Below are 13,162 nucleotides of genomic sequence, written 5' to 3'. Positions count from 1 at the left end.
ACACAGTAGTGCAACTTTGATATCTATGTTTGTTTTTTTTAATTTAAATCCCGACGAGTTGCAGGAGACTCTGAGAGCTCGGAGGTTTAAACTTTGTATTCTCCAGACGATTTATTGTAGTTTGACCTCAAACTGATAGTGTTGTTTATTTTCTCATTTCCATAAATCAAGAATAAACCAGCGCAACCAAAACAACAAACTGCTTCGGAACTAAATTCCAACTCTTTGTTCTGAACCTCAATAAATTCAATGTTTTGTTTGATATGGGGTTCATGAGCCAGGTGTGGCTCGCAGGCCTGGAGTTGGACATTGATGGATCATATCTTCAGAGAGAGATGGATGTTTTCTAACATGACTGTTTCACTTTTTAGTAACTCGCTCGCACAACACACTCACCCTTTGCAAAAAGAAGTATATTCAAGTGTACCTCTGTACTACGACTATACTTATGTTATACTTAAATTTAATTGGTATACTTGAAGTTTACTTTTGACATTCCTTAGTAAAAGTTAGTATATTCAAGTGGACTATGAGTATACTTCCTTAATATAAAACTTGAATAAGTATTCTTAGAGTATACTTGAAGTTTACTTTTTACATCCCTTAGTTAAACAAATTGTATATTCAAGTGGACTATGAGTATACTTGATAAATACAAAACTTGAATTAGTATTCTTAGAGTATACTTGAAGTTTACTTTTTACATCCCAAAGTGTATTCAAGTGTACTTAAATTTTATAATAAAATTGAAGTTGTTTACCTAAAATGTACTTTTACTTTTATATACTATGCCTCAAGTCTAGTATTTTTCAAAAATATAGTAAGGGAAAGTATATAATAGTAAACTGATATATATACAGTATATATATACAGTTTTTCTATTCTATTTAGATTCTTTCTTTTCTTTTTAATATTTTATTTCTGGGTGTTTTTATTTTTCTTCTGGTATATTGCTCTTGCTGTTTGTTAAAAAGAATTTCCCCTCGCGGGATAATAAAGGGATTCTGATTCTGATTCTGATACTTATTCAAAGGTGGTGTAGTGGTCATGCCGGAAACTTCACGTCCCATGTTAGTATGTTAAATGTATTGCCTTTTAACAAATACCTACTAGAAGTACATATGTAATACACTGGTAGTATAGAGAATAGTGTTCTTTGAGTAAATTAAACTCTACACTCTGAGTGTATACCGAGTACACTGGTAGTATGAGTACATTTGAAAGTATACTTCTGTAAACCCTAAACGCTCTAGTTTAGTCTGAAGAAGTATCAAATGAGTTTACTTTTAGTACACTGAAGGTATATATACCTTAGTATACTTACAATATTTATACTTAAATTGAAGTATACTTGATAAAATTAACTTCCAGTAAACTTCTTTTTGCCGAGGGCTGGGCTTCAATGAGACCTGTCACCAGCCTCCACAGGCCCCGCTGTAACCACTGGAAACAACCCACAAGCATTACTACGTTATTTGGAGACGACCCAGATGTCGAACCACCACTGTTGGCTCTCGTCAAAGCCTTTCAAAGTCTTACACTTGCTGCCTAATCCATCCTACACACTGTCTGTGGTCGGAGATGACTGTGGAACCCATTTTGTCCTTCAACACCCAGAAAATCCACTAAACTTGTTTGTTTTTTTTGGTTCTCATTCAAATTCAAGACCTGTTTTACTTATAGATTTGTTTATTTTGTGGAAAAAAGGTTGTGGGTCACAACTGATTTGGGTTGTACCGCAGAGGCCGACACCTCTCCTCTGTATACTTGAAGTTAAGTATACAAAGAAATATGTTCTTGTAGTCTACTCAAAGTATTCTAATTTGACACTTCTTCCTACTAAATTGTTTTAAGCTTACAGTAAGTACTTTAAAGTATACTCATCTCTATACTACCAGTGTAGAAGGTATACACTCTTCTTTAGTTTAGTTTACAAAAGTATACTTCATGCCCACTATTCTTTATACAATCAATCTACTAGGTATATACTTTGAGAATGTATTTTGGTCACTACCGCCATATGTCAGCAGTAGATTCTGGTGTTTGGACGTACATAACATTTTTCAATATGTTTGGTTTTGATTTACAGCTTTGATTCTGTTGCCCGTGCATTGCAACACTTAACAGTCTAATATGTAGTGATGGTCTGATAAAGCTTCTTGAACCATCGCATTATTTTTAGAGTCCACTAGATGGCGGTCTCCGCACTATTTTTCTTTGTTTTGAACAACTGTTCTAATGAAACATCACATCATTTTTAAACTGATGGTGCCACTTACTGACCTCTAAACAACATGACACTCCTTCATGAAGCTTCACCAGCACATCACTACTATTGTGTGTATCTAACAATAAGTAAGTCATTTATATTTGTAGAGCGGTTTTCCAGATGAGCTGGTGTGTAAGTCTGGATCAGATCACTGATGGAAGGTCTGACCATGAATAGATCTTATAGTAAGAACCAGAATTTTAAAGTTGATCCTGAAGCAAACTGGCAGCCAGTGAAGAGATTTATGGATCAGGGAAATGTGAGTTCTTCTACTAGAGCGGGTCAGAATTCTCGCTCCAGAGTTCTGAATCAACTGCAGGCGAGACAACAATAAAACCACACATCACCCACTCCCATAATCCTTTGCACAGTTTACTTCTGGATCACCAAAACAATACAGTTGCCCAAAGTAAAAAGTAGTATTATAACAATAAGTACAATCAGTTGACTATTTCAAAGTATAGTATGCCAAAAGTAAACTTCGAGTTGACTACTTCAATTTCAGTATAGAATAAGTTTAGGTGTATTACACTTGATATATACTTCTTTTTGCTAAGGATATTGCGTGACATTGTCCTAATTTACAGGGTATGTCTGGTTGTGTTTAAGGTGATACTCGTGGCCCTGTGAGCTCTGATCATCCATTCATTGGCGAGCAGAGGTTCGGTCAGACAGAGCGGGGCTGGAGAGACGAGGTCCTGCAGGTAGACGTCGGGGTGTTAGCGCCTTTTTTGTTCGTAGCACGACAACATCCTCGGGCTGTTTTTGTTTGAGTTTGTTTAAAGGTTTTTTTCAGTTCACTGCGCGTGCATTGAAGGGTTTTCCTGTAGGTGGTTAAACATGAGCGGGCGAGTCATGTGAGGTCACATGACATGACGGAACCCAGGGATGTTGGATTTAATAATAGGAGTCGGATAAACATAAAGGAATACCACACCATTTCTGAGGTTGTGGGAATATTTAGGATTCAAGTGAGACGTTTATAGGTACAACTGTAGTCTTGAAACAGTTGCTAATGTTTGGATGAAAAATGTTGGTTGATTAACAGATTTGTATTTAGTTTTGGATTGTCATCAAGTTAGACCAGAGTTATGGATGAGGCATGTTGTTGTCTCATTATTAAAGCAGCACTATGTAACATTTGGAAATGTCCTTTTTTTATGTTTTCTTTAATCATTGTTGATACTAATGCTTTTCAATTCACAACTTTTGGTTTGTTTTCACGCGACCAGCAAACGTGTTTTCGGTAGTGATGGTCTGATGAAGCTTCATGAAGCAGTGTCATGTTGTTTAGAGGTCAGTAGGTGGCGCCATCAGTTTAAAAAATGGTGTTATGTTTCATTAGAACAGTTGATCAAAACAAAGGAAAATAGTGCAGAGACCGCCATCTAGTGGAAATAATGAAACTGCTTCATGAAGCCTCGTCAGACCATCACTAGTTTTCAGTACTGGGTTGGGGATGGCAGTTGAGTTCATTTTCATCATGGCTGAAGTACTAAGAGGATTTTTTTGATGCTTCCAGGAAGAGAAATCCACCGAACAAAAGTTTTTCTCTGGAGACCCTTCAATGTTGCAATTACAGAGTTTGTACAATCAAACAAGTTCAATCTTTGTTCAATTTTTATTATTTCCCTGTTTATCATTGTCATTTTGAAGGGCACTTGTGAGGGTAGGAACATAGATTTATTGGAACATTGTGAAATTCACCTTTTGGCTCAGCTCTTCCCAGACTATAAAATAAAAAAAAAACTATTTCATAACTGCACAAATTTGTCCATCTGAAACTCACCCCTTCCCTCAACTGAGAACAAGACTCGAACATACTTGAAGCTTCTTATTTTTAACCTGGATTAGACATTTCCTCAATGTTTCATTTATTAATATGACTTTGTTGAGCTGATCCAGAGAAAATCAGTCGACTATGAATTTGGATTTTTTCAAGATCATGCTTCTAAATATTCTTAACCATATTACCATTTCTAATATTCAGTTAAGAAATAATTTTCTTGATTTTTGCTCGCCTTCCACTGTAAAAAGTAGGCGGTCCAACACCAGACCAGCTACAATTGAATCGCACACCAATGACTAATAAATAATAAAGATTAATCACGTGAAGGTGTTTTGCTCTTCAGGGAGGGTAGAGAGAAAATGAACAACAGCAGCTTTTCTAAATGGTGTGAGGACCGACTTCGCTAATACATAAAAACCAATCTAAGGTTGCAGGTCAGGGGCCCAATTTAGCGCTTTAACTTGGACCAAACATGAACCGAGGTCAAGTAGGTGCGACCTCTGGGACTTATTAGCAGAGACCATGGCAGGAATGATTGCTCCCCACATCACAGTGTACAGGCGTCTACAGCTCACCAGGGTTCAAAAGCCCCCAATGATTTCTGACCCTTCGACCTGCAGGATAACACAAGTAATTTTATATTGCGAGCCACTAAACTAAATGAGGTGCCGGGGAGACAATAATGAGCAGCAGCTTTGAGTGTCACGACATAACTAACAATGAGCATGATTTACAATAACAATACAAATGGAATAAATCTGGTTAATGAAATTCGTTTTTCAGATGATTTTGAGAGGCGTTCACGTCAACCAATGGTTACCATTGAAAGTCAATAGAGAAGCGTGATTGACGTGTGTCGGTTTTAAGGCATTTTACGCCGAATGATTGAGGCTATTGTAAGCCAATCAGAGCTGAGAATACACAGTGACGTATGGGCAGAGAGCGACTCATTGCGTCTTCCTGATGTATTATTTTAAAAGTAGCGTTTAGCTTAGCATTATTGCCAACTAGCATAATATGTAGCTATGGTGATCAATCGAAATAGATCAACCAAAGGGCTTCCACAGAAAGAAATGGAAGAGACACATTTTTGACACGGAGAAGGAAAAGACGGTAAAAATAACTTGGAAAAAGATCTGGTGTGAAGACACATCCACATTTGTGTTTGGTGTTTAAGTAAGTTAGTAATTAATTATTTGTAATTAAGTGCCTTACTAGACCAGGGTCACAAAGCGCTTGAACAATCCCAGGAGTCCCAGAAAATCAAGGAAAAGCCTACACAAAAAATAATGTCTTCAGATGTTTCTTGAAGGAGTCAGTAGATCCATCAAACACAGAGGGAGAGGAAGATCGTTCCAAAGCTTAGGAGCAACAGTCTGGAAGGATTTCTCTCCTCTGGTCCTGAAGCGTGTTCAGGAACCATCAGTAGATTCTGATCCACAGACCTCAGAGCCCGAGCTGGGGTGTAAGGCTGGATCAGATCAGTGATGTAAGGAGGAGCCTGACCATGAATAGATCTGAAAGTAAGAACCAGAATTTTAAAGTCGATCTTGAAAGAAACTGGAATGCCAGTGAAGAGTTTTAAGAATTGGGTAAATGTGAGTTCTTCTACTAGAGCAGCTCAGAATTATCGCTGCAGAGTTTTGAAGGAACTTAAGGCAAGACAGCTATAGATCCTTCTCTCGATACTGCAATATTCGTCTTCGACTTTAACCTCCATGTGTACATGACAGCTTCGCCTCCGCCGGACACAACAACACAAAAAGAATCTCTCGAGTCGGACAAAACTTTGTGACACTAACTTAGAGGCCGTCAATACGCGGTGGAAATTCTGTTATGGCTGGCATGGATGAACATTATTGGCCCTGCCATACTCCCTCTATAAGCTTTTAATCCTCGGAAACAAATATGCATTTGTGTACCCTCTCTGGATGGATGGATTATAGATTATCACTGCCAAACAGCATATGATGCCAACACAGATTATAGCAGCCGTATATTGAATAAAGCAGATACCGGCGTTTGGGAGAAATTTGGCATCATGTGCGACTTCAAAGTAATCATCAGGCGGGAGTGTTTGACACATGCCTGTGTGTGTGTGTGTGTCTGCTATTTGTGTCCGTATCTGGTTTGTGTTAAAAAGACAGTCGAGTTCTGAATAGCCGTTTTCAGCCGTGCTCCATATTTCCGTCCTCTATTCCTATTATTCCAGTCAAGTCAACTGTGAACTGGCTGAAAATGTATTTCCATATTCCCCCATAATTGCGGTATTGTTGAAATAAGAATTTCATCGTTCTCATGGAAACCCCTGAGTACACATCAAGCTGTGCAATTACTCAAAAAATAAAACCTGCTAATGTCAGAGTGGTGAAAATATCACGCAGCACTCAGATCCCGAAAATCCAGCTGGGATGTATTATATTTTGAATTTGGCCAAGTGGATATTCACAGCTGAAAGCTCTTTAGAGAAATGACTGACGATGAAGGACTGTCAGTCTTTTCAGGTTTTTACCTCTGACGCTTTTGTCTTGTTCGGCTGTTGTTATCGCCGACTTTTACAGAAGCCGTTGAAACGGTAAGAAAATGGTAGAGACGTAGAACAGTCGCATGGGGACCAAATCTGTAAAAATAAAGATGTTGATATAGTATAATATGTAGAAAAGTTGAGAAGCAAGAACACTAAATGTTACGATTATTTTGACGGGTGACACAGGTCTTCCACCTTCACCCATCATCTTCCTCGTCACACCTGTAGTATCTTCTAGAAGTCCACACATATTCACCATCCTTTTCTTTTTTCACCTTCATCTTCAACCTTTTTTATCCAACATGTTCCCAAAAAAAGATATATACCAAAAATATTTTCAATACGATGGTCATTTTACAGAAGCAGTGTCATTTTTTAAGCTACAATAAAAAACAATAACCAGTAGCATTTATAGTCCAACCTCAGACATAAATCCCTCACATTTTACCTTTTTATTGTGAAGTATTTATCTATTTATTCAATATTGTCTTTAAAAACTCCCTTAATTGGTTATTAGACATCATGTGTTTGTATTTTTTGAAGATTAAGCTCAAAATACTAGGCAAATACTAGATAGTAACTTTAGTAAGCTAAAGCTAGCAAGTTAGCTACAATTCAGTTTTTGAGTCCGGGGCCACGTTGATGCACTTTCACTGTCTTCATGTGGCCCTCATGCGTCTACTGAATACTTGATTGAAAAACTTATTTGAAAATGCCTTTTCATCCTATTGATACATGTTAGACTTCATTAATCCTTCTGGACATCTTCTTTCCAGTTCACAGCAGGCGATAGAAGGTACAGCAAGTTTCATAAAAATGAAAGAATAAGAACAAAATGTAAATATAGGAACAAAGTGCAAAGATATAACAGTGCACATTTAAAGTGCATAGATCATATGAAATAACACAAAGACCTTAAAGGATACAAATAGAATAACATCACCCCAAACTCAGTTATGAAGTATAAATTAAAGAAAAATAATTATAAAGTCAAATTAAAGAAAATGAAAGTGATTTGTTTGATCCTTTAGTATTTATTTACCTTACCTTACCTTACCTTATTTGTATTTGCACATTTAGGTTTCATATTGAGCTTCTTATTTTTTGTTGATGAGTTAGTTTGGCCTGAAAGACCCTCACAAAAAGAATAAAATGTGGCCCCTTGAGAAACATAATTGCCTGGCCCTGCTTTAGCACAACAAAATAAATCAAATAGTTAAATCATAAAAGAAAGAAAGAGAAAAACAAGAACCCAAAGAGTGATTATCCCGTGTGACAAGGTGGAACTGTAACGCTTAACTCATCTATCTACAAAAAAAGAGCAGATACATCGTATCAAACTAGGACTTGACTGCTTGCAATCTTGGCTCCTGCAAAAGTTTGAGTGATGTCATCAGTTGTCTGTGATGGCATTCAAAAAAACAATGTCTTTGTAGTAGCTATAAAAATGCAATGTCTTTGTAATAGCTAGAAAATATCAGCGTTATTCTGGATGTATGTAAATCATTTTATATAAAACATTAAACTACTTTAATAAAGATTTTATGTTTCTGTAGCAAATAACTAATACAAAAAATGATGAAGTTTAATAATAGGTTTATTAATGTGTTAGGTTTTTTATGTTCTTGATAAGAATCAGTAAAAAATGTTACGTATTTTATTTACAATGCAATGCATCATGTATGATATTGTTTTAAATTGTTTGAGAGCTCATGAAAGTCAATGTAGTTCATTCTATTATCAAATATAATAACAAAAGACATCAGAATAAAGATAATAATTAGAATAATAATCATCATATTAATAATTCTGTTTCAATAATAAATGTTTTATCTGCTATAGATCTACAAAGACAACTATCAGAATATCTTCTCTTGTTGGAGACGAAATCCTACGGTAGAAAAGAAGAGTCTTAACCTGTTAATCTGTATAATATAATGTAAAAAACATGTACGTTTCAGCACTAATTATTCAATTGCCAGTGGTAAATAAAACACCTTTGATCTGAGAATCCAACTTTCTTCTCCGGGGAGACGACGGCGCTGCTGTCGGTCGTCTCATGTCCTCAGAATAAATGGGCTTCTGTTGAAAAGCGTGGCCTTTTTTCCGATTATTATGCTAACAGCGAAATATAACATTGACTTTTATAAGACTGTTCATGCTCCTCGAGCAGAGTGTGGAATAGATTCACATACAAGGCAATCAGAGCACCTTCTCCAAACAAAATTACTTTTTAGAAATAGAAATCGTTTTCTTTCTCTATTCATGCAAGTGATTTGTTGCGCAATGTCACCTTACTCAACAGTGGTGCTGCAGGTTTGGACGCCCCCTCCTTCCTCCTCTTCCTCCTGCCTCTATCTAAATCAGTCAATTTATTTCCAAATTGCATGTCGAGTGTAGGAGCAAGGGCTTATGGCACTGTATTAAATCAATGCTCTCTGATGGTATATATTTTTAGAAGCTTTAATTTTTCCTTTTTCGTGCTCATATTGGATGTCACGAAGGACACGCAGCCACACATTTATAGCCGCTACATTTAAAGAAGAAATAGTGCGCTGACGGAGGGAAGTTAATGGCTTTGAAATGTGCCTCACAATAGTGACGAGACCTTGACTCTCTCACAGTCACGGCGCCGCGCTTCCTTCGCCATCATCTATTTGTATCAGAAAGACGGTTTCATTATCGAGGACTGCGGGTACAAATTCATGATCGATCCTCGTGGAAACATGGAGAAATGTGAGCTTTTGTTTAAGCGAGAGTGTGTTTGCTTGTGTCTCCGGTGGAGGTTCGTGCTCCAGACAGAGATCTCAGCTGCTGTGGTTGAGCTAATGAAGGTTAAGGAACATCTTAAGACGTTTCTATTTGTTCAGGCTTTTCCTTGATTTTCTGGAACTCCTGTGTTGTTCTCAGTCTTATCTTGATCTTTAAAGTATATACTTTTTTGAGTATTGTTTTGATTGTTAAAGCGCTTTTGACCCTGGTCTGGAAAAGCGCTATATAAATAAATATTACTTACTTACTTACTTACTTATAGATGTTTTATTAACATATCATCTTTTTTTTATTTTTAAATCTGTGGATAAGACTGGCAGTTGCAATATTCCAGCGTTATGTACCGAACTTTAATCCATTTTATGCCAAATCTGCTTTGGAAGTTAATTTTTCGTTTGGAATTTTTGGAGTTTTTTTTTTTAATAATGTAAGTAAGTAAGTTAATTAGTATTTATAGAGCGCTTTTCAAGACCAGGGTCACAAAGCGCTTTATCAATAAAAAAATTACCCAATAAAATATATACTTAAATGAACACAACACAGAGACAAACACAAGAGTCTCAGAAAATTAAGGAACATTTTTCTTCACTTTTTTTTATTACATTTAAAAACATTTCAAATAATTAGGCAAGAAAAGTTGAAAAAATCGTTTAAATGTTGGTTGTCCAGTGAGGTACTTGGGTCCATTTGGTTTTAATTTAGACCCAAAGCTTGAATTTTGTTTTTTAAGATTTAAACTAATCTTTATTTATACGTGTTCTATTGTTTAAATCAACTGTCCCTTCTTACAAATATCTTTGTCTTTAAGTTTTAAAACCAGTGTCTCTTCCTCTCTTAGAGCGACTCGCTTGACCCAAATCTTGATGAAGCCCTCGCCACCCTGTCTGCACTCTCTTCTTCACAGCCCTTGATTTCTGTCTATTACTGTTGAAGATTGACAGCAAATACTTGATCTGTTTTCACCTACTTACTTGCAAAGTAAAATAAAGCCAAGTTTAGTATCAACATTTAATGTTCACCTAAAATAGGGCGGAACTATTTGGAAATGGAAATATGATGAAATGAAATTAATCAATGATGACATGAATGGATTTGAATGAGCTGTAAAAAATATGACATTACACCTGGAATTAACAAAATACCCATCAATTGTGTCTATAACACAAATTAAAGTGCTGAAATCTTTAAAAAAAAATCAAAAGTGCAAAAAAGGACCAAAATGTTGGTTTTACCATTGAAATATGTAAACACAGTTTTTGCTCTTTGCAAAAAAAAAAAAGACACACTGTGAAATGTGCTTTTTTTCTAAAGTTTTCTTAAAGTATGATTTGGCATTTTCTCCTTCTTTTGGCTTGTTTGAATGAACATAGCGCCATCTACTGTAGAGTTTTAAAGATCTGGGATTTCAAAGTTGGATTTTATTTACATTTTCAAGATGATGATTTGAAAAGAACAAAAAACATTATTCATCCCTTGCTTAAAGCCACAAAACGTACATTTTAGAATATTGTTTCCAGCTCCCCCCAGTGTTGTAGTTCCTAGTTCCACCACATGTGTTTTTGTTAAAAGAATAAATTACAGTCTCTGGTTGTGTCTAGGGGTCTGAGATTATATCGATTCAATGATACATCGCTTGTATACATGTTTGCTTTGACATACTGTTCATATCGAGCACTTTAATGATTATTTTTCTCTTTAAATAGCATTTTAAAAACACTGTTCTTTTATGGTATATATTTCAATAAAACGTTTTTGTGTTGCAATTAAACTTCCCGGCAGTAGATGGCAGCAGTCATTACATCCTCCCCAGCCAAACTAAAAATGTAATCCCGCTAGATCCCGGTGATGACTGAGGACGAGAGGATACAGTCGACTCCATTAGCTTTTAAAGCTGATGTTTGGACATATCTGTTTTTTAAAACAAACAAAAGCAGTTACTACTTCGTCAAGATTCATGTGGTCTGTAAACTCTGCAACACCAGAGTCAAGTACTCGATAATACTACAAATATATCCTTGTTCCTACAGTTTTGTCCCATTTGTTTCTGAATATCGCTTGAGAAAATTCAGGAGAAATTGATGGATTCAGATTTTTGAAAAATCCATAAACAAAAGAAAAAGTGTCTCCACAACCTCCGATGCCCTTTTCGTGCTAAGAGCAGATAATGATTGGTGCTCAGTTGGAAAAACAGATTTGAATTATTAACAAGTTAACTTTGTAGTGGAGGCACTTTATCCCCGAGGACAAACAGCCCGAATGTTTGCGAAATATAATTAAGCCGAGGCATCTTTAAATGTCATTGCTGCCCGTGCCATGTTTCAAATTGTTCTGCATCAACAGAATTTAACGAGATGGCTAAGGAATCCATTTCCTGCAAGCATGTGATAAGCCACACGTACAGTAGAGCACTTTCATTGATTGCCAAAATAAAGCATTTTGTATGCAAATGGGGGAGTGGAGTGGCTAAGCTGATTCAGCCTCATGGACACCAAATAAAGGTCTTTACAATTAATACTTTTACATGCTATCCATTGAAAATTTCCTCTTCCATTTAATGGCCCCTAAAACGTTTACACGTGCCCAGAAATGAGGGGGAAACACCCATGGATTAACGCGGAAGCCAACAAATAAATAAAACCCTCCCCCCTTTTTTTTTTTTAGTGTTGGTCCCTTTCTTGACGTCTCCTGCTCCTCTGGATTAACAGATAATCTTTGAACGCTAAAGGAAGGTCTGCTCACCCTGAGAGATGCTGAGAGCAAGAGCCAGTTCTGCATTGTTTGATACTAATTTGCTTATCCTGTCCTTGTAAACATGTTCTGTTGTGTACGGCGATGGAACCTTGACCGCTTTATCTCGGCCCCCGCCGGCGAGCCAGCTCCGAGGGTCCGACAGAGTCTGTTTACTTTTTACATTCTACTGTCTACACTGGGCGATCTCGCGATATTTGTGCTGTGTCTAAAATCGTCAGTACAGTACACTCTAAGACAGTGCACTTACTTGCACAGTGCTCAAATTTCGTCAGGGTAGTACTGTCTCAAATAAAACTTTGCCGCTTTACCCGTACAGGCAATGACTCGACAGCTTCTTCTTCTAGTACTTCTTTAACACTGATTTACAACCGGCAACATAGCTTTTTGCCAATCGAAACAAGTTATTAAGTTGTGTTTCATTGTGTTATAACTGTTTTTGTGTTGTTTTGTGGTAAAAGAAGTGTTTTATCAAGACATTTACGTTGGTATCTGCTCCGAAGACGTGTCGTCCTCATCCTCCTGGCTGAAAATGTACCTGTATGTATGTTTTTGTTAACGTGATAAACTGTGTTCTTTGCAAATAATGAACTCTATGTGTTTCAGTTACACCAGACGTCCTTTAATCCAGTCGCTGGCGACCGCCAACCGCCTCTTAAGATATTAAAAATACACATTTTGGAATATCTGAAACCAAAAATCATCTTCATAAAATCAAAGAATTTAGTACTTTATGCTGGATAGAATTCCAGGTACAAAAGCCTTTTGTATTTCGGCGTATTTACCATAGTTCACAAATTCACAGTCATTTGCTAATATTACCGTTCACATCACATTTTAATTTGACATTAATTCATTTGAAAATAGAAAATAAATTAACTTTTATGAAAAAAAAATGATTGTTAAAGTTCTGCTGTCATTTAAGAGAAGATTAAATGAAGCATATTTACGTTCTAAGGTAGGTTTAATGAAATTACACTTTTGTTGGTTCATGAATGCAACAATATTTTTAGGGTGAAAAACAATTTCTGTTGTCTTTGCTTCTATAAATCTAAAC

General features: G+C 36.4%; 1 protein-coding gene across 1 annotated transcript in view; it reads right to left on the bottom strand.

Annotated features, from left to right (window-relative positions):
* lmo1 (LIM domain only 1) overlaps window positions 1-13,162 on the bottom strand; it is a 138,559-nt gene that overhangs the window by 74,685 nt on the left and 50,712 nt on the right. The gene's annotated exons all lie outside the window — the stretch shown is intronic.

The sequence above is a fragment of the Callionymus lyra genome, chromosome 6, assembly GCF_982586985.1.
Source record: "Callionymus lyra chromosome 6, fCalLyr1.hap1.1, whole genome shotgun sequence".
NCBI classification, from domain to species: Eukaryota; Metazoa; Chordata; class Actinopteri; order Syngnathiformes; family Callionymidae; genus Callionymus; species Callionymus lyra.
This window is presented reverse-complemented; position numbering and strand designations above follow the sequence as displayed.